Source organism: Camelus ferus, chromosome 29, assembly GCF_009834535.1.
Source record: "Camelus ferus isolate YT-003-E chromosome 29, BCGSAC_Cfer_1.0, whole genome shotgun sequence".
Lineage (NCBI taxonomy): Eukaryota > Metazoa > Chordata > Mammalia > Artiodactyla > Camelidae > Camelus > Camelus ferus.
This window is the reverse complement of record NC_045724.1, coordinates 27,514,292-27,534,495: the sequence shown is the minus strand read 5'-3', so window position 1 is coordinate 27,534,495 and position 20,204 is coordinate 27,514,292.

The following is a 20,204-nucleotide window of genomic DNA, read 5'->3' as shown; positions in this document are numbered from 1 at the left end:
TTATGTTGAGACGAATGTCAGTAATTTATACTTTTTCCTGCACTGAATCTGCATTAAGGAAAGACATTTTCACAGCAAGCACCTGCATTTAATGGTGTGGGTGATTGTGGTAAATTATTTGTGAAATTGCTTTGTCTTCTTCCCCCATGGAATGTTTCTGTAATTAATTCCCTGATCTGTCGAAGCCTCGGGTGATGGTTTCCATCATGTACTGGTTATTAAATTGCGGCACAACTTCGAGGAATGACAACTTATTCCGTTTCAGGTTTGTAGCAGGGCTTTGCACGACCATTCGGGACTTTGTTCTACTTTGTAAACCTTTACTGGGCATCTCGTGTCTTCCCAGGGGCGTGTCTCTGCTGTGGTTCCCATTGCAGGGGTGAGAGGACTGAGGTGCACCACGACTTCCCTTCACACACTTCGGACTCTTCCCATGCACAGAGTCCATTTAAATCTGCTCTCCTGGGCTCCTGAGACCCTCTATCCACTGTGTAGCCACCTTGCATCCACTGTGTGTCCACTGTGTGTCCATTGTGCCCTCTTACACGAAACCAAAGAGCCCAGCATCACGTCCCCTCTACAAGAAGGACATTCGGAGTCACGCATCGTGAGCACGAGGGCGGCCTGGGCAGCTCAGGCCGCGGTGCCCCCAGGGACACCGACTTGGTGACGACACGCAGGCCGACGAGCCTTCGCGAGATCCAGAAATGAGCAGGGGAGTCGCGGGGTCCGGGGGAGGGCGCCCGGCACGGACACGTGCTGTGCCGTGTGTGGCGGGAGCGACCCTCCCGAGCTGGCGCGGCTCGCAGCCTCTCCCCGGGCGGGGGCGGCCCGCGCAGCGCACCCACGCCTGGCTTCGCAGGGAGCTGCGCAAGCGGCGGCGTCCGCCTCGCCCGCCTGAGCGCCCGGGCGCCCGGGGCCCCGGGGAACGGGGCGGCGCGCCGGCTTCCGAGACCTGAGAGAACCGCAGACGGGCACGAGCCAGGGCAGCGGCCGGGAGCTCCCAACAACGACGGCGGAAACCAGAAAGGTTACCCTCTCTGCTTCGTCTTGAATCGCTGGACGTGATTTTGCTTGTTTGATAACAGAAGCAACGTGTGTAACGGCTAGCTAGCTAATTCGCCTTTGGATCACGAATCTTGTTCATCTATGTGGAAAATCTGAGCTTTCTGGAGCAGCAGTGAGTGCCTTGACATCTCCTGCTTCCGAATGCACGCACAGCCACCTTGCTGTCAGCGTCTGTCCTCGACGCCGTCATGACCCCATCCGGGCAGTTTATAGTGCAGAGAGACCCACATTTGCCACGTTTCTCGCGGCCTCCCTCGCTGGTGGGCGTAACTGTATTCATATTTCCAAGTACTTGAATTCTACTGGCTTTTGCCCCAACAGGCACCCAAGACTCCCCCAAAGGTTCCCTACTTTCCAGCAACACCAGCAGGTGGAGACCAAACTTCTCCAGGAGGACCTGAGCCTGTGGACGCAGGCTCCCCGAGGTCTGTGGTCTGGAGCTGCCCTTCCCCCAGATGCCATGGACCCTGGGCACCTCTGACCGCTTCTGTGTCCAAGCCCTGTGACCTCTGCCTTTCCCCCGGGCATCCTGCCTGCGTGGCAAGGCTGCCTCCACCCTCATCTTTTGTTGTCAATTTTTGTTTTTTGGTGGGAGGTAATTAGGTTATTTATTTTTATTTATTTAGGTACTGGGGAATTGAGCCAGGACCTCGAGCATGCTAATGGCCCTCAGGGTCATCGCGTGAGTTGACCTGAGAGCCCCTTAGCTCTCAACACAGTCAGTGCCCCCATCTTACGAGATTGTCTCTCTGTTGCTTTACAGAAGAGAGAAAGGGGCTCAGTGACTTGTCCAACGTGGAGATAAGCCAAGACCAGACCAGAAGAGCGAAGGCCACTGTGCAGTGTGCTGGAGCCGGGTAGTCAGCCACGCCCCGGACCGGGGCTGTGGGCGTAGGGGGAAGACGTCCTGTGTGACTGGGGCGGCATGCTTGGCTGTCTCTGGTTGACTCTCAGCTGGAAGACGGGGCAAAAACAGAGAAGCCGGCAGTTATTAATCAGATCCCAATTGTTCTGGGCTTCCTGCTGGAGAGGCCGCGGCCGCTCCCTGGGCTGGCTGCAGCGGAGGCCGTGGGGCAGGCTCTCCTGTGACACGCCGTTTTTACATTCAGGCCCTCGGTGTGTGTTTCACTTGGTTTTGCTGACCAGTGCAAGTCACTTGTCTCTGAATCAGTTTAGGATGGAGGAGAACATTTGTATTGACTCATGAAAACCATAGTCACTGATTAAGATTCAAGAACAGCTTTTAGACGCATAATCTGTCTCTACATAAATTACATAACAGGAGGCAGCTCCAGCAGCCGCTGGCGGATAAACTCACATTGATCTATTTCTTGGCACGAGCAGATATTTTTATCTGTCATCTCCATTTTTTGGGACAGGCACAGAGAAATTTCCATTTAGTATTTCACAGGAGGTATGAAAGCTTCTTCACAAGCAAAAGTCTGCAAATCTCCTCTGTGTTAAATATATATGTGTGTATGTATGTATACACACAAGCACACACACATGTACACACATACACGTGTCTACATGTGTACACACACCCCTACATATCAGATCGGGAACGACCACGCGGGTGTGCGTAATCACTCATCCATCACTCTGCCCCTCAAGTTCAGACCGTTAGATGGACCATCCGAAATTCAGTACCTGAGCACAAAATAGTCTGTCTGGAGTAAACAGGTATTTTAGTATAATGTAAAAATTACCTTTCATGCACAAATGTATTGTTTTTGGTGAAAAATATGTGGTCTAATGCTTTGCCTTTCTCTTACGAAGTCAGTAACAGAATTTTTGTATTTATAATTTATGGCTTATGGAATCTGATACAAATCACAGATCAGAAAATGAACAACAAAGCTTTTCATAAGTAAATAAATGGTTCATTGGCAAATGATTTCTATGTTAAAAGGAATCTTAATTTTAAGAAAGTTCCAAAATATGGAATAATGACATAAAAACGTTGAGCAGAGTGTAACTTTCGCAGGTTACAGATAACATGTCTGTAATGCTGTTTGTGCGCTCATCACCCCCAGGGAGGCCCCACTCATCTCTGCAGCCCCGCTTTCCCACCCCCGGCCTCCTGCCTCTCGTCAGCCCTGCCCCCAACACCTCTGTGCCACTGGCTCTCCCCTGGCTCTGAGCAGCTGTCCCCTCGGCCCCACACCCTGTCTCCTACGGTGGCTCAGACCTCACCTCCCCAGGCACCGCACACCCAGCCTCCCCAGGCACCACACTTGGCATCTCTGACCCTTCTACTCTCATTATCTCCTTGGAGAACTTCTGCTTCCACGCCTTTGACTGTAATCTCTGCAGCCACCGGCCCTGCCTTGGTCAGTTTGAGATGCTGTAACAAGTTAACTCAGGCCGGGTGGCTTAAACAAGAACCTCATTTCTCACGGTTCTGGGAGCCGGAAAGTTAGCGACCCAGGTGCCAGTGCAGTCAGGTTCTGGGTGAAGCCCTCTTCCCGGTTTACAGATGACCGCCCATCATGTCCTCACGTGGGACGAGCAGAGGGAGGGAGGCAAGCTCTGCCGCCTGCTCTTGGCCACTCCTCTGGTAAGGGCGCCGGTCCTGTTCACGGGGCTCCTCTCTCAAGACCCAGCCGCCTCCCAGAAGCCCCGGCTCCTGAGACCATCACATTGGCAGCGAGGATTTCAGCATCCGAGTCTGGGGGAGACACAGACGTTCGGTCCACAGCAGTTGCCTGACTCTAACAGCGTGAGAATCACCCGGGAAACGTGTTACAAGTGCGCACGCCTTGGCCGGAGGTGCCGATGGAGCAAAGCCTTGATTCACGTCCACGTCGCCGGGCACACGTGCGTGCAAGCGCACCTGCCTCCCCTGACGCAGAAGCCCGCTTCCCGCGTGGGCGCGGCGCCTCTCCGGGTGCCTGGCTCCGCCGGAGCCGTGCGGGACACGGCCGCTGCCCCGCGGGGCGCTCCCTCCCTCCGCCTGCCTCCTCCCAGGCCGGCCCCGCGGCCCGCCTGCCTCCGCTGGGCCCCGGGCTGGGCCCTCGACCCGCAGTCCTCGCCCGGCCAGGCCGCCTCTCCCGCTGGGCCTCCCTCCGTCCCCTCAAAAGCTGCCGCCTCGGGGAGCGCTCTCCCGCCCGCGTTCCCTGCGGAGCCCCGGCCTCCGCCCTCGCCCGCGCCGCTCACGCTCGCAGCCCCGCGCCCACAGCCCGCCCCCTCGTCCGTCGGCACGTGCGGGGCCGCCGCCCGGGGCCGCGCCACGGGAGGGAGGAGGGGAGGGAGGAGGGACAGGAAGGAAGGAGGAAGGAAGAACAGGAAGGAAGGGAGGGAAGAACAGGAAGGAAGGGAGGGAGGAAGAACAGGAAAGAAGGGAGGAAGGAAGGACAGGAAGGAAGGGAGGGAGGGAGGGAAGAGGGGAAGGAGGAACATGACTGTAATGAACAGCCAATCCCCAAAAGTCGTTCTGCATTTTAACGTTCCTCACGTCCTTTTCTTTTTTCATTTTTTCCTCCTACTTTAATCTAGCCTCTTAGCGGCTTAAACTCACAGAGCAAAACAATTGTTCAGACACAGGCCCCGCTGCTTTCTGTGCAGCAACACGTGAAGAGAAAAGGAAAGCCTCTCCCCATCAACAGCCGCAGCTTTAGTTTAGAGTTTGAGCCTCCTCGCCCCAGGATACGAGGCAGAACTGGTGTCTTTCCTGATTTAAATCCCTTCTGAATGCGGCCTCTGTTGAGGGTTTGGTGCGGCCTGAGAGTTCATTTCAACCTGGTGGATACAGATAAAGTGAAATTTAATTAAGCTAAAAATCCGACGGTCCTTGTCCCCGGGTGACACACAGGAAATCTATATCCATGACCGTGGATTCACTTTCAAGATCTTCTTGCCTTGGGCAGTGACACCCGTTGTACCACCAACAAAGTAACCCGATTCTTGGCTTTTCCAAGTCAGGAAAGCCACACGATGTCACGGAAGCTGCCCTGGGTGGGAAACTGAAGCCGGGGGCATGGGGCTGAGACCGGACATCCGCACAGGGGTCCCTACATGTCACCGCCTGAGTTTTTAGGATGGGGGCAAAACACCATTTAACCCGTGGGGCTTTTATGATGATCTAACTAGTCATTGCGTGAAAAGCATTTAGGAAGTGCTCACTAAATGTCACTTACTACAACCTCACGCAGAAGCCTGACTCTCTACATCTGACTCCAGCCATGTTTATTTTAAGGTTTCCCTAATTACTCTTACACAGCATTAATCTTTCTTTCATTTTGTTGTTACTCATTATACTGCATCAATCTCCACATTAAATAGTAAGTATTATTGTGATTATAATTGTAATGTCCTAATTACATGTTAAGTCATGGCTTTCTGTGAGTCCCCTAAAGCCTTTTAATTAAATAAGTCATAACGCCAATTAGACCTGTTGATTACAACGTGTATTCATTGTCAGTTTCATTCTTGATACACGTTTGCATTAAACTACAGAGTCTTTTAAAACTCTAGCTGGGGGTGTTACCCCATCCAGCTCGACTCCTTGCCACCATGCGATCGTCGGCACCAGGGAACTTGCTGTCTTAAGATTTTATCCTTCTCAGGTAAGGCGAGCGTTCATCAAAAAGGCAAAAATGACCCGGACGATAAACAACAGTAAAGATCTTCCAAATGAATATTCCCAAGAGAAATACTAATTTAATGAGATAAATAAGACATAAAATAATATTTAAATGATTCTAGCTTATATAGACAGCCATCTTAAACTATTTTTGTGTGTGTCAATTGTCTAATATTTCTATAAAATATTTTTGTTTTTCAGTGCCATTAGGTACCAAACTCAGGACTTTTTCAGGAAACTTGCTAAGAGACTCCTGAGGGAACTCGGAAGGGTGTCTGTCCTCACCCCGGGAGCGCGGCCCCCCCGCCGCGGGGAGCGCGAGCTGGCGCTTTCGGCTGAAGCCAGCTTCCAGCCCAGCTACACACAGTCGGACCTTGTTCTGACGTCTCTAGCAGACACAGCCCTTAGAGCATGGTCTCGTTTACTGACCTTAATCACAGTGCGCACAGCCTCAGCCTCTGTCCTCCCTACCTGGTTTTCACTCTTTGAAGCTATTTTAAAATGCTTCTTTCTTTAGACTGAAAAACGTATTTCAGAGTAGGCTTCCCTTTCTTTCTTTCTTTCTTCCTTTCTTTTTGTCTTTTCCAAATTAGCAGAAAGGATGCGGACAGTGTCCTCGCAACCCCAGCGTCAGCACTCACTCGGCAGGCGGCGCTGGTCCCCTGGCCGGCTTCTCCCCCCTCCCTCCCCTCCACTCCAAGACAAGGAGAATTCTCCCCGCCTTCCAAACACGTTGCAGGCCTGTTCCAAACAGAATATGGCGTGAAACTATCATGATTATTATTTTTTACTGTCAACTTCAACCCAGTTGCAGTCACCTGCTACCGTCTAAGGGGTGATCGTCAGTGCTTCGTAGTCATGCAGTGAGTGACCGCTGCTTGGATGTTATTGGATGTCACTGCAATACGTCTAAAGATACTTTGAAATTCTGTAATTTAGTGCATTATTTTTATGTTGAATTGTCTTAGGTCAGTGTCGCTGTCGTGTAAGTCATAACCACAGGAATTACAGCACCTTGGACTTCTCCTTGTGTGTGTCTGCCTGTTTCCAGCTCAGTTCAGCGGACGTTCATCGGGGAGCAGCTGTGTCCCAGAACTCCTCTGATGACACCGTGAGCCCGGTGAAGAGTAAACTCTGAGGGGATGAGAGAAAAGTGGGAGAAAAATAGGCAAGGAGAACTTCTTTCAATTCCATACAGTAAACACAATGATAGAGGACAAACGGGGACAGTAAGGACCCCAAGGGAAGCACCCTCAGGCGTAGCCAGGTCGGGGAGGAGGAGAAGGCTGCAAGGGGGACCCTGGAGGTGAGGCCTTTCTGGAGATTTACAGCAGCCTAGTTCCCTGGGGGGTTTGGGAAGGACCCGCTGGGGGATTCAGAGGCGGGTGCCATAGACCTGGGGCTCTAAAAGGTCTAGTCTCACACCAACAAAAGAATGAGCAAATGTCTTACTGCGCTGCAGCTCGCTCTTCTGGGCTGAGCAGCTACGGATGCCTCGTATTGTTGCTATTGATCAAACTGTAATTGTTTAATCCAGGAGAATAAGCTGTGGTCTGGTGAGATATTTGGGTCATTCTGTTGTTGGTGTGAGAATTACAGGCAGGCACTGCGCCTGGGGACCACTGTTAAACCAGCAACTTATCACACGGAGTGAGAATCACCTCTGACGGGTGAGAGCTCCCTTCTTTCCAGTCCGTGCTGTGGAGGTTTTCAGATCAGCTCCACGGAGCGCCCAGAACACCTGGAGAATGGACCTGACAGCAAGCAAGGAGCAGGTGGATGGCATGAGAAGCCGGTGTGACTGGTACCTCACGCAACAGTCCAGGCACAGGACAGATGCTTGAAGACTCCAGAGAGGACCGGGAAGAGGAGAGCGCGACAAGGACCAGGTCCTCCACGCGCACAGCTGTGCGCGCATGATGGCCTTGAAGCCCACTGGATTTTCATCTTCCGCCCTTTTCTTCTTCCCACACCTACTATCACACCCAGAATTCAAACACTTGTGCCCAGGAGACACTCATGTGGTGGTGGGCTTGCTAATAGATGGCGTTCACTCATTTCTCTGAACGTTTCTGCTGTTCCTGTATGGAAGTCCCATGGACTTACCTTGTAGGATACTAACGTCTACTGAGAAGAGTGGCAAGTTGTGCTGAATGCTAACCTGCAGAAATGCAATTCACACACATCATTTCTTGGCAGCCTGTAACTCCAGACAATACAATCACCTTGAGGCTGTTCAGTAGAGAATGCGAACAAAGGAGAATCCCAGGCAGACTCAGGAGCTCTTTTTAGTGAAGGAGCTATACTGGGACAAAGCAAATGGAGAGATACCTTTCCTTTAAAAAAAAAAGCCTTTTATTAAGGTGTATGTTCTGCTCTCTAGTCCTCTCAATAAAGGCTTTTATTTAAAGGTGGGGGGAGAAAAATTACACGTAACAGTCAATGACTTTAATTCTCAAGGAAAGTCTAGAGATTGGACTAAATCTTATTTTCCCCCCCAAACAGTCTGATAGACCCCCTCTAACATGTGCAATTTTAAGAAGCACTGGTGCTCTGTCTAAGTCAAATCGATGTAGTAATTTTAAAAATAGGCTCTTTAGCAAGATAGTGATGCGTTTCCAGGACAGAGCTCAGCAGACTCCGTTTCTGGCTGTGGACCCGAGCAGAGATGTGGGGTGGGGCTCAGTTTTCGGTATTTTAAAATCTTGGCGTGAGTGTCCCTTGCTTTCCTTAGTGGCTGGTGTTACCCACCCTTGTCACCACTGAGCGGCAGTCCGCCCAGGAAGTCCCTGCCCCCCCCCCCCGCCCGCCGCCCCCGCACGTCCAGGTGTGGGGTGGCCCCTCCTCTGCACCAGGCGGGCACGTGTGTCCCACCGCCATGCCCGGGGGCCCTCCCCTTGACGCCAGATCAATAGCTCACCTGATGAAGGGTTCGGAGCCACAGTGATACACACAGTAACCAAACCCACGGTGACTGGCACGTGAGAGGCACTCAGTGCCACGGACCCTGGAAAGGCGGGCTGAGGGGTGGGCCCGCGGCCCGCCCTAAGTCAGGGCCCCCGGGCGGACGGGAACACGCTCACCCGCGGGGAACTGGGACTGAGCCAGGCAGGGGCAGGGAGGCGCGACACAGCTCTGTCAGTGTCCAAAAGGGGACGTGCAGCCGGCACCGCGCGGCGCTGCTCTGCCTCGGGGCTCCGGCCGCAAAGCGGAGGGCCCGCCTTCCGCCCAGGGTGAGTTTTGCTCCTAGTTTCCGTGCCACTTAAAACAGGAGGTTGTGGCGGGTGCAACGCCCAGAATACTGTCCCCTGACCAAGAAAGGACATTTGTTGTTTTGTCTCAACTTGCTTCTTAATTTTCCTCTGTACTGTACACATGTGTTTTACTTTTAGTTAAAATACTACCTTTATTTTAGAATCCCATGTGACTTGAGAGAAACAGGGGTTTTAGAAGTTTTCAAGTAACTGCTTTGCACGTCTCCTCGTGACTGTCCAGCCGGCGCGGCCACGAGCTTCCCGCCCTCAGGGCTCAGGAGAAGGGCCAGGCGCTCGCCTCTCCTCCAGCCCTCAGTATTTTCATATTTCTTGTTTTAATATATTCTGTTAACCTGACAACATAGTTACTAATTTTTGCTTTTGTCATTTGTCTTTTAAAGAAATCTTTGAAAATGAGAAATTGTATTTGCCCATTTGTCTCCATTTTCAGCCTCTTCTTGTGAATCAAAGTCCCCATCTGGTGTCCTTTTCTTCTGTCTGGTGAACTTCCTTTCACATTTTCTTGCAACTCATGTTTGCTGACGAAGATCTTTCTTAGCTTTTACTCAACTGGAAAAGTCTCTATTTTGCCTTCGTTGCTTTTCGATGGGATGTGGAATTCTCAGTGGACAACTGAAATAAGCAATACATTTCTACTCGAGACTCAGGAACAGGACATTTGTACCTAGAACCCAGGTCTCCAGCTTTGGAAACTCCTTCCTGGGGCTTGTGCGTTCTCCTTCGAAATAAAAGTCTTTGAAGAAATTCTCTAATTGAGACAATTTTATCACAACAGAAATAACAGTTTACTGATCGTTCACTGATGCAGCCTCCTTCTGTGTATAAACCCAAAGGAAATGAAAACAGGATGTCAACGAGAACCCTCATGTCACCACTGCATTATTCACTGTGCCCAAGGCAGGAAACTACCTACGTTTCCATCGGTGGATGAACAGAAACAGAAGATGTGAGCTCGATCTCTCTCTCCGTCCATCCATCCATCCATCCACACACTGGAATATTACTCAGCCGTTAGAAAGAACATCCTGCCATTTGTGAAACCTTGGATGGACCTTGGGGACACTGTGCTAAGTGAGATGCACCAGAGATCAAAAGACAAACTCTGTATGTCACAACTAAAACGTGGAATTTATAAAAGCTGAATTTGCAGAAACAGAGAGTAGAACGGTGGTTGGCAGGGGCTGGCGCGTGGGAGACGTGAGGAAATGCTGTGGAAGGGTACAAGCTTACAGCTCGAGGATAAACACGTCCTGGAGATCAGTGTGCAGCACGGTGGTTACGGCAGCAAGGTTGTATTACATACTTTAAATTCGCTGAGAGACTAGATCTTGCATGTTCCCACCACAAAAAGAATTAATAATTATGTGCCCTGATGGAAGTGTTAGCTAGCGCTAAGGTAGCACTCATATTGTGATAAAAACGTGTATCAAATCAACACTTTGTACATCTTAAACATGCATAGTGGTATACATTAATTGTACCTCAATTTAAAAAAAAATTATAATTATAAATAATTGCGTGTTTTCTCTAATTTGCAATGACTACTTATTCTCCTAGGATCATACCACACTTATTAATTAACTCACTAACAACTCAATTTTACTTTCCAATGTTGACTTCTATTTTTTACATACTAAAATATTCACAGAAGTAGGTACTTTTCTTAGAAGAGTACATTTTTTATGCCACCCAGAGAAAATGTAATAATTGTTTAGCAATGGAACACTTGCTAAACACATAAGTGTAACCATGGGAAAGTATGAGTATTTATTCTTAGAGAAATATAAATATAAATTATGTATTTTCATTTTTTCAAATTCCTTTGAATATTTAAAAAAATATTGAGCACTTTTAAAATCCCTGGATAGTTTTCACATGCGTTTCATTTCTGAAATCTCATCAGGACACTTGCTGTCTCTGTTTTTAATCGACTAAATCACGTGTTATAAAAGCAGAGTGTTCAGAATAGTCTGTGAACCAGAGGTCTCTTTCCTCTTGTTAGAAGTACTTAGAGCAAAGGGAACTTCTTTTGTATTCAGGTTTTGCCTTATTTCTTTGTTTCCTCAGTGTTTTGACGTGTTGTGTTTCCTCAGTCCCCTTAATAGCTAAAAAAAGCTCAGCTTTCAAGAGCAATGGAACATGGAATCATCTTAAGCTTCCTGCTCTCAGCTGTTTGTCTTCAACAAGTGAACTTCGCTGGTTAGAGAAATACGAAAATCCATCTCCGTACCCTCTCTTTTCCAGATCCAAACTGATCAAACCCGGCTTGCTTATACGCAGATCAATCTAACGTGGCACGTTATTTATTGTCAGAAATGGAGTGTGGCACGGATTGGAATGCGGTCAGAGGACACGGTGGCCACGCGGCGTGAACCTGCGGCTGGGAGGGCCCGTGCCTCCTGCTCAGGCGAGGGCGCCCTGGCGCCGCGGCGGCGGGGCGCAGCAGGCGGGGCGCTGGAGGCGGGGCGCTGGAGGCGGGGCCCTGGAGGCGGGGCGCAGCAGGCGGGGCTTGGAGGTTAAGGAAGCGAAGGCACTTCGGGGGTGATTTGCAGTAAAGAAAAGACTGTAAACTCAGGTTTTAATAGAAAAGTAGGATTTTGTTTTCAAACATAAGACTCGCTACTGTGTGGTCACAAGCTTTCATTCCCCCGGTGAGCGGGTTCATTTATTCTGAGGTTGTCGCCTTTCCCCACGTGGCCAGGGCCGCGTTTCCGGGACGCAGCGGTCCTGAGGGGTGAGGAGCAGGGCAGGGCGTGGCGGGAGCAGGACGGCTGTATGCATTTTAACGTTTGCTGTAGCATTCGACCTCCAGCTGTATGCAGGTGTTCACTTGATTAAAATTAATTTTACATACAAATTTCCTATTATTAGTGTATGATAAAACTACTGTGTAGCTAGTAACTGGAGAAAATAAATTATTCAGTGAATGGATATAATGTGTAATTTGATGAATATTTGAAAAAATAAAGTTAGTTATAGAGTCGTACATCATGATACCAAAATTAAAACTTACACACAAACAAAACTATGTAATACATTTAAGCAAGGATTCATTTCTTTCCATAAAATACCCGAGGTTAAATGGGAGGAGAGGGAAATGATAAATAGGATTAAATCTGTAGTTATTTTAATATCTATGTGTTACAAACAGATGACAAGTAAAATCAAAACTAAATAAAAACCTATAAAAAAGTACTTGAAAACTCTAAGACTGCAGTGAAATGAAGATCACCAGGCTTCTGAATGATGAACGTTTTCTAGAAAATCAATAATGCATATGTGAGGACAACTGGGCGACATCTCTGAAAGCTAGCTTATGGGACAGTGCATTCAATTTTTGATAAGTATGTAGAAAAATGAATTTCTCTGGCAGAGTTGAAGTTGCAAATGCCAAAGTGAGGTCATTATAGAGTCTCTATTGCTTATGGACGTGTAAACAATGCCTCGTTTTGATGAGCATTTTTGGGAGTTTGGGATTGTTTCCTATGAAGTACATGATAAATACACGTAATGTCTGAGCAGAATGCTGACCGTGTGAAGCACAGTAGGATCAGCACCGCGTCCCCGTCTCCTGGGCCTGTGCTCAGCACAGCATTCTGGGTGCCCGGGAGGCCCTGTGAGAGCCGCCAGTCACCCGGCCCCTGCTTCTCCCCGGGCTGATCAGTGTCCTGAATTTTGTGTTGTGACAGCCTCTCTTTTAAAAATAGTTCTACGTCCAATATGTATATACACGTTACACAATTTACTGTATGTCATTGTACAGTAGATGGCTTTGTTTCCAACTTTTCAAAGGCTAAGCTTTCTCCTCTTTGATTGTCTCTTCACGTAAAGGTTCTGAGTCTAGTCCGTGTTGCTGCGCGTGGTTGCCGCCCACTGCCCGCGAGCTGGACGCCACTCCGCAGCGCTGTGGACACACAGGATGTGCGTATGTCTCTTACTCCTTGCACACATTTGTATTCAGGTAGTTTTCTCTTTAACGGTTCTATGAGCAGTTTTACAATTTGCCTTTAATGCCACACATGCAAAATAATCTCTAAGGTGTCTGTCAAAGAGCAAAGAGCGGGGCCATAAAGCTTTGCAGTCTCACTTTAGCGAGTCACGTCAAGCTGTTTTTGCGAAGCGGTGGCTGTGATTTTCACTCTCATCAGCCACGGCGTTGTCTCACGTCCTCAGTCACGTGCACAGTAGTGAACCCCCGAGGGTCCAGAAACTTCTTTCTTGAGCTGTTTACAAACAGAATTTTAAACTACCTGCCCTGGAAAAGTTCTTTATCTGGAAACAACGATCTTAACTTTGAAATTTGAACCAACTACACTGAACTTCGAACAAAAAAATGTGCATTTTGTTCTTAGGTTGACCATGGAAAATGCACATCTCATAAACCACTTATGGGGTCAACAATGGTTAAATCGATGATCAGATGTCGTAAGATTACGTTTTCCATCTGATATACAACAGTTGTGTGTTTGTTTCACCTTAGCTGGTGAAACACATGACTGACTGAGACCGCTTGGTACAGACACCCCGCACTGAGGCTGCGGGTTCTCTGGCACGTTTTAGTGACAGCTCACACGGTGTGCATTAGTCAGTACAACCGAAGCCCTCTCGGAGTACAAGGAAATGGTTTGTGCCTTTGTGGGCAAGATAGATTGCTCATGCCAAGCTTGAAATTTTTAATTATGCGTGATTAAATGTAGCTCCCTCTTTGTAATTTGCATGTTCATACCCTTTCAGAATTAAAAGAATATAATTCTGTTTGAGATTTGCAAGTGTTAACCACTATATATAAAAATAGATAAAAAACAAATTTCTTCTGCATAGCACAGAAAACTATATTTAATATCTTGTAATAACCTTTAATGAAAAAGAATATGAAAATGAATAGATGTGTATAAGTGCATGACTGGGACACTGTGCTGTGCACCAGAAATTGACGCACTGTAACTGACTATATACTTCAATAAAAACTGTGAATGTATATTTATAGCAACAACCCAAGAATTACTGTCAGGAGTAGGAAACCCAATGGAATACATGCACATTATACATTTAATAGGAAACGTTAGACTCCTCTGTTTAGAAAAATTAATATACAATGTACTTATATTAAAAGCAACTCCTCTGGTTCAAAATGTGCCTACTCCAATGACTATATTTTTCAGATATTACAGTGGAAATACCAGGTAAATCTAATTTATAGTTTACAATGTGGTTAGGTAGATGGCTGCTTTTTTTATGCTGACCTTTTATGATAGTCCATTCAATGCTTTCAGTTACAGAATGTTTTCTGCAAAAACTCGGCCTTCCTAATGATTCTAAAATGTTGAAATTAGATCAGAATCAAAATTTTAAATTACATATTAAATGGTAATACATAGATATGATAGAATAGCATAAAAGACAACCGAAATGTTCAGAAAAATGAAATGTAAAATATTGACTCTCCTTTAAATTAGGATTTTAGATCAAATCCCCTCGTGTCTAATGCAATTCAGGGTACATTGCTGTTTAGAAATACATGTAGAGGAAGAAGTTGGAACACAAAAGAGAAATGAATGCCAGCCTCATGTTGACCAGGAAGCTGCCCACGTTCCCTAAATTTGGTTTCTGCTTCAAAAACCAGTGCTCTGCAGCATTTCTGGTAACTCACTGAGGAGGCAGCATTGTGCAAATTACCTGCCAGCTCCAGCCTCGGACTTGCACCAGCTCAGAAGTCCTCCCAGCGCCTCCTTTATCCACACCAAGGAGTGATACCCCGAGTCCGCTCAGCTCCCGAGGATACGGCGAGGGTCACAGTGATTTGACCCTTTTTGTATTCAGATGTGTTTCTCCTGCTCGGAGATCATAACAATTGGATCCACATGGAGAACAGGGTTCACCGTCCTGTGCAGGAGCTGAGGTGTTAGGAACAGCCCCGCTGCCCAGTGGGGAGGAACGGTGGGGTTGCCGCGGCCGAGGTGGTGGGCAGCCTGGGAAGATGGGCTGGGAGGCTGTGCGCCTGGATATGCGGTTCTGCTGTCTGTTACCAAGAGCTTTGTCTTAAGAATAGGGCCTTTTTCCTTGTTTTACTGAGAACCTACTTAACACAGTGCAGATACTATGATTAGCGTGTGTCAGTGAGGGGGGTCTGTGAACTTGGATGAGAAAAAACAACTGTCTTCACTTCCACTAACTTCTAATTGAAATTTAGCAGTTTCTTTAATTGTGAATGTACATAAACATACAGTAGCTTTGTACACACCAATAAAACCTACGATTTTAAATACTTTAATATTTACATACCATTGGTACTGACCTCTCAAAATACTGTTTTGGGTATCACTGTAGCCTTGTGGTATTTATTAAATTAAGTGGTCTTTATTAAGTCAGGGTGCTTATCAGATCCACGGCTGGATCTTATTTGGTTAATAAAGGAGCTCACGTGTAATCCTTTTCCAGTGTCACTTGCTTCTTTTGTGAGTGTCTGTGTTTTATCTTGTGTACTAAGTCATTCTTCTGGGAAGAGGTCAAAGGCACACAAAGGGAGCACAGGGCGGAGTTTAAGGACCTTCCTCGTGTGGGGCAGACAGCAGCGGCGTCTGAAGGCAGCCCCCTCCCTGGTCGGGCTTCCTGGAACTCCGGGCTCCCTGGAACTCCGGGCTCCCTGAGAAGAAACGGTAGTGGTTGTGACTGCTAATCCCGAACTCCTGATTCTGCCTCCTCTTCCCCCTTTGGTAGCACAAGTTTGCCCTCTACGTCTGGGAGCCTGCTTCCGCTTTGTAAATAAGTCACTTGTCTCATTTCTTTTCAGATTCCACATGTAAGTGACAGCATAGGATCTCTGTCTCTGTCTGAGTTACTTCACTTAGTAGGATCAGCTCTAGGTCTATCCACGTTGCTGCAAATGGCATTTCATTCTCTTTTTGTGGCTATATTTCAATAAAAAAATGAGTAAATAGAAAGAAGAAGAGGCAGTAGAGATGGAAACAGGATGGAGAAGAGGAGGGACAGCGCAGGGCTCCTGGGGGCCCGTCTCCCCGGCAGACCCGGGCAGGACGTCAGGATGACTAATGCGTCTTGATGCAGGTGAGCGGAGCCCTGGCTTCAGGGGACCAGGTGGACCTGGGCCAGCTCTGCCAGTGGTGACCACGATGGATGGCAGCTCTCCCCTGTTCTCCGCAGCTGCCCCGGCTCCCCTTCCGGATCTCTGAGCAGCACGGCGGGGAAGGACACGCACGCTCACAGGTGGTCGTGGTGGGATGCACTGCCATCACAGCCGGGTGCCGGGGTGGGATACGGGTGATTTTGATGGAAAGGAGAATGAGTGGGTATTTCTCCTACATTCAGGTTTGTGAAGACTCAGCCCCATAGATCACATAACTATTACCTGCATTCTACCATAACATCCATGTGTTTATTTTTATTATTTTGTGCAGCATAGTGAATATTATTTCAACATTATTACAATAAGGCATGATTTTTATAGTTTTTGAAAACTACACTGTGACTTGGAAAATACGCTGAGGGGACTATTTCATTGCAAAGGGAGACATTGTATAATAAATAATCATAATGATCTTTCAACATGATTTTATGAATATTGACTTTAATCTTTCATTATCAAATATTTATAATGGGTGTGCTGTTGAACTAACCAAACATCGTTTGAAGCAGCAAAACCACAGCCGTGAAGAGGTCCAGGCGCTCGTCCCAGGTTCAGGCAGCAAGAGAAGGGAGAGTGTCAGGTGAGTGGTCCCAGGACTCTGGCCAGTGGCGCTGGGAGCAGGGGGGAGCTGGGGGCCAAACGACAGCGGCCAGTGGCTGGTGGGCTGTTTTTGCCGGTGCTGAGGAAAGGCTGTCTGAGGAACTGGCACGTGTCCCGAGACATGGACCCTGAGAAGGGACTGGCCATGAGACAGAGCCCCAGGCTGAGAGGCTAGAGAAGACAGAGGCTCCCGGGATTTCCTGCTGCCACGCCGGGACGGGGTCGGTGGTCCTGAAGGCACCGGACAAGGACAGACAGTGGAGATGCGGCCAGAACAAGGAGTTTGCGTTTCACCGTGACACTATTTGAGGAAGGAGGCTAACATTTGACAAAGATGGCTTGGATGCTGCTTTGAGACCGGGCGCAGACTGAGCAGCAGGTGTGAAGGTGCCAGAGGCTTGGCCGTGCTCGTGGGGGAGGACAGCCAGGACTGGCTGGGGGGCACTCACAGGGCTCGCTGCAGAAAGGAGAGGGGAGACAGGTGGGCAGCCGTGTAACTCACCGTCCAAATCGGAATACTTGGAAAGTAACAGGCAATGCTGATTATCAGGCCAGGGCAAGCGGTGTAGCCAGACCTGTCTTGAGTAAACCAGGCTGTGTATTAATCCCAGGTTCAGGGAAAAAGAGGAACCAGGACTGAGGTTTTGGTTTTGCAGACGGCAGTGTGTTTACTCTGTGGGGGGGAACCAGCAAAGCCTGTGGCAGGACACATCTGGGAGAAGAAACCAGCTGTCCTCCCCTACATGGTAACTCTCAGAAACCCAATTCTGTTTTTTAATCACTGGAACCTAAGTAAGGAGTTAGGGGTTAAAATGCCCCTGAAACACCCCAGACCTGAAGTTTCGCTGTGATTCGTTCAATAAGTTTCTGAAATGATTCGGTGGCACTTCATAAGTTTATATTCCAAGTTCACTGAAAAAAAAATCCGGGAACCAATTTATTTCCCAAGAGGTTTTGTTAAAAAAGAACAAAACTGATTCAGCCTCAAATGGTCATCATTAAATATGTCAAATACGTCTCCTTTATGCTTTTCTGTCCCTTCACGATTGGCTAAGGAAAGCCACAAACCTGACTTGCCAAGAAATTGTCAGAAGACCTCAAACAAGTCAGTTTTTCGATCTCAATCTCCTCATCTATGGAACCAGAGAACTGGAATTAGTATCTTGTGGAATTAGAGCCTGAGTGAATCAACGCCCACAGGATCAGAGGCGGGGCTGGGATGCCCTGACGGCCACGTCACCCTCAGATCCTTTATCTCGACTCTCGGAACCAGAAGGAGGAAATCTTCACCTCACCTCTAAAGGTTCTGCAACAGGAGAATGAGTGTTCCATGGCTTCTTTGCAGGTAGGTGTCCACACACATGCACATACTTTAACAGGAGATCGTACACCATACCGTTGCCAGTGGGGTCATGTGTGCTCGCAGGGAACAAGTAAGCCGCCGTAAGTCACAACGCGGTGAAGTTACTTTATTTTTCCATATTTATGAGAGGTGAGTGGCAGAGATAAATTTAAATAATTCATTTGTTCAGCTTCTCGGAGAGAATCATTTTTAAAAACAGTGGAAGCTTTTATTCAACGGATTTTCAGTTCAATGTTGAAATGTCAGAAACTAGATATTTGCATAACTTCTGGGATTCCCACTAAATTAAAAGATTTTGGAAAATAATTAGAAGTGTAATACACGCAACCTCGTCTTGTCTTACAGAATCAAGGAGATAATAAAGCCTTCGGACCGTAAATGTTATTGGAGTGACGCCTTCACAGAAGCAGTGATGTCAATCAAAGCGGTATTTACAAGGCAGGGTGGCAAGTTTATTTCCCTAAGATGATTTATGAAATCACAGTGAAGTACATACTTCATAACGTGGTATGAAACTAAGTAGGGAGGCAGTACTCTATTTTATGGAAAATAAAGTAATTTAGATGAACTTCGATTTTCATTTCAAATGCCATAACTCTTCCTATGATTTATTAAGAATGCCATATTCATGCCTCTGTGATTTGTTTAAAATGCTGTCTTCCTGTCTCTATATTTCACTGCCAAGTGTCATCATTTGAAAAATATCTCTAAGGACCACTTTTCATTGAAAAACTTGCCCCTGACGTTTTCTGTATGATGTTTGTAAGATGTAACTGATACTTGGTAAGTCAGTGTTTCCACGTGACATCTATGGACAAAGCCAGTCCAGGTAGCACTCGTGGCATATTTCCAGTCGCTCTGTCCTTCGGACCATGTCGCCATCGTCATCTCGGGGGACATACCAGGGCTGCTTCTCTGTTTATCTCTGTCCTTGAAACAGTTACCTGTTGGTAATTTCCAGTTACCTGGAATTTTTCCAGTTTCCCTCGGTCTTTGATCAACTTCGTCAGGTCCCGCAGAACCCAGCCAGCAGAGGACACGTCCTAGAGCGCCAGGCGGCAGGACACTGGTCACTCCACAGCAGTGTGGGGACCCAGGGTCGGCCAGAGAAGCCGGCTACGGCGTGTGCCTGTTCACTAAGTCGCAGTTAGTGGGGGAGGAAGTGGCGAGAAAGCTTAAGCAGTTTCTTCTTGAGAAGAAGTCGTTTTCCTGTTAGGATCAGGTAAGATTTTATAGAGGAACCGGGTAAGAAGCTGTGAGCACAGAGCAGCCAAACCTCACAAGTTCTGATCAGAGCTCATAACCTGTGCCCTTGAGGGCCACGGCTAAAACCGTCCCTTGGCAAGGCTGAGCTGGTGGGACCCACAGTTTCCAGATAGGAACATGACCATGAGAATAGTAACTCTCTTTAAACTGTAGAGACACTTCATTGCTGTAACTCTCTTTAAACTGTAGAGACACCAGAGATAGGAAGGAACTGGAGGCTGTTCATGGAGGTCAGTCTGTGGCCATCCTCAGATGGCCGCACCCCCTCACCCGGGCACTGGTGCTGGCCTCCAGGAGACCCACAGCAGCCACAGGCCTGGTCCTGGTGGTCCAGGTGCTGAGAGAGCTGCGAGACCGCGGGCTGCCGGCTCACCTGGAGCAGGTGGGACCAGGCTCGGAGCGGCGGGTCTCAGCGCTGGGGGCTGGGCTAGCCTGCGCTCTTGCCCAGAACAGTCCTCACTGGGAACGCCGGCCCAACTGGACCTGCAGGGATGACTTAATCAAGGACATTTGAGTTCTTCTGACCAGAGGGTTTTTTAAAATTATATTCACACAGTAGAGGTACTGGTGCCGAAATGAGCTGGCGGGGTTAAAATTAAGCAGGTGCTCCCTGCATTTTCACATGAGGGCTGCACCCCCCACCCCCCACTACACAGGCGTGATGATGGCAGTACCGACAGACTAACATTTCGACCCCCGTGCGCGGCAGGTTGGACCCCTGGGTCACTGTGACCTCACCCGCCCACAGCTCACACCAAGTCTAGCAGGAGCACGGCTGTTTAGGACACAAGGCAGGTTGGTTTCCTAACGTGGCTGAGTCTGTGGCACCAACAGCACATGGAGGTTTGCCAAGAGGACGTGCCCACGTGGGACTGTGCGGCCGTGGCCTGTTTACTCACCTGG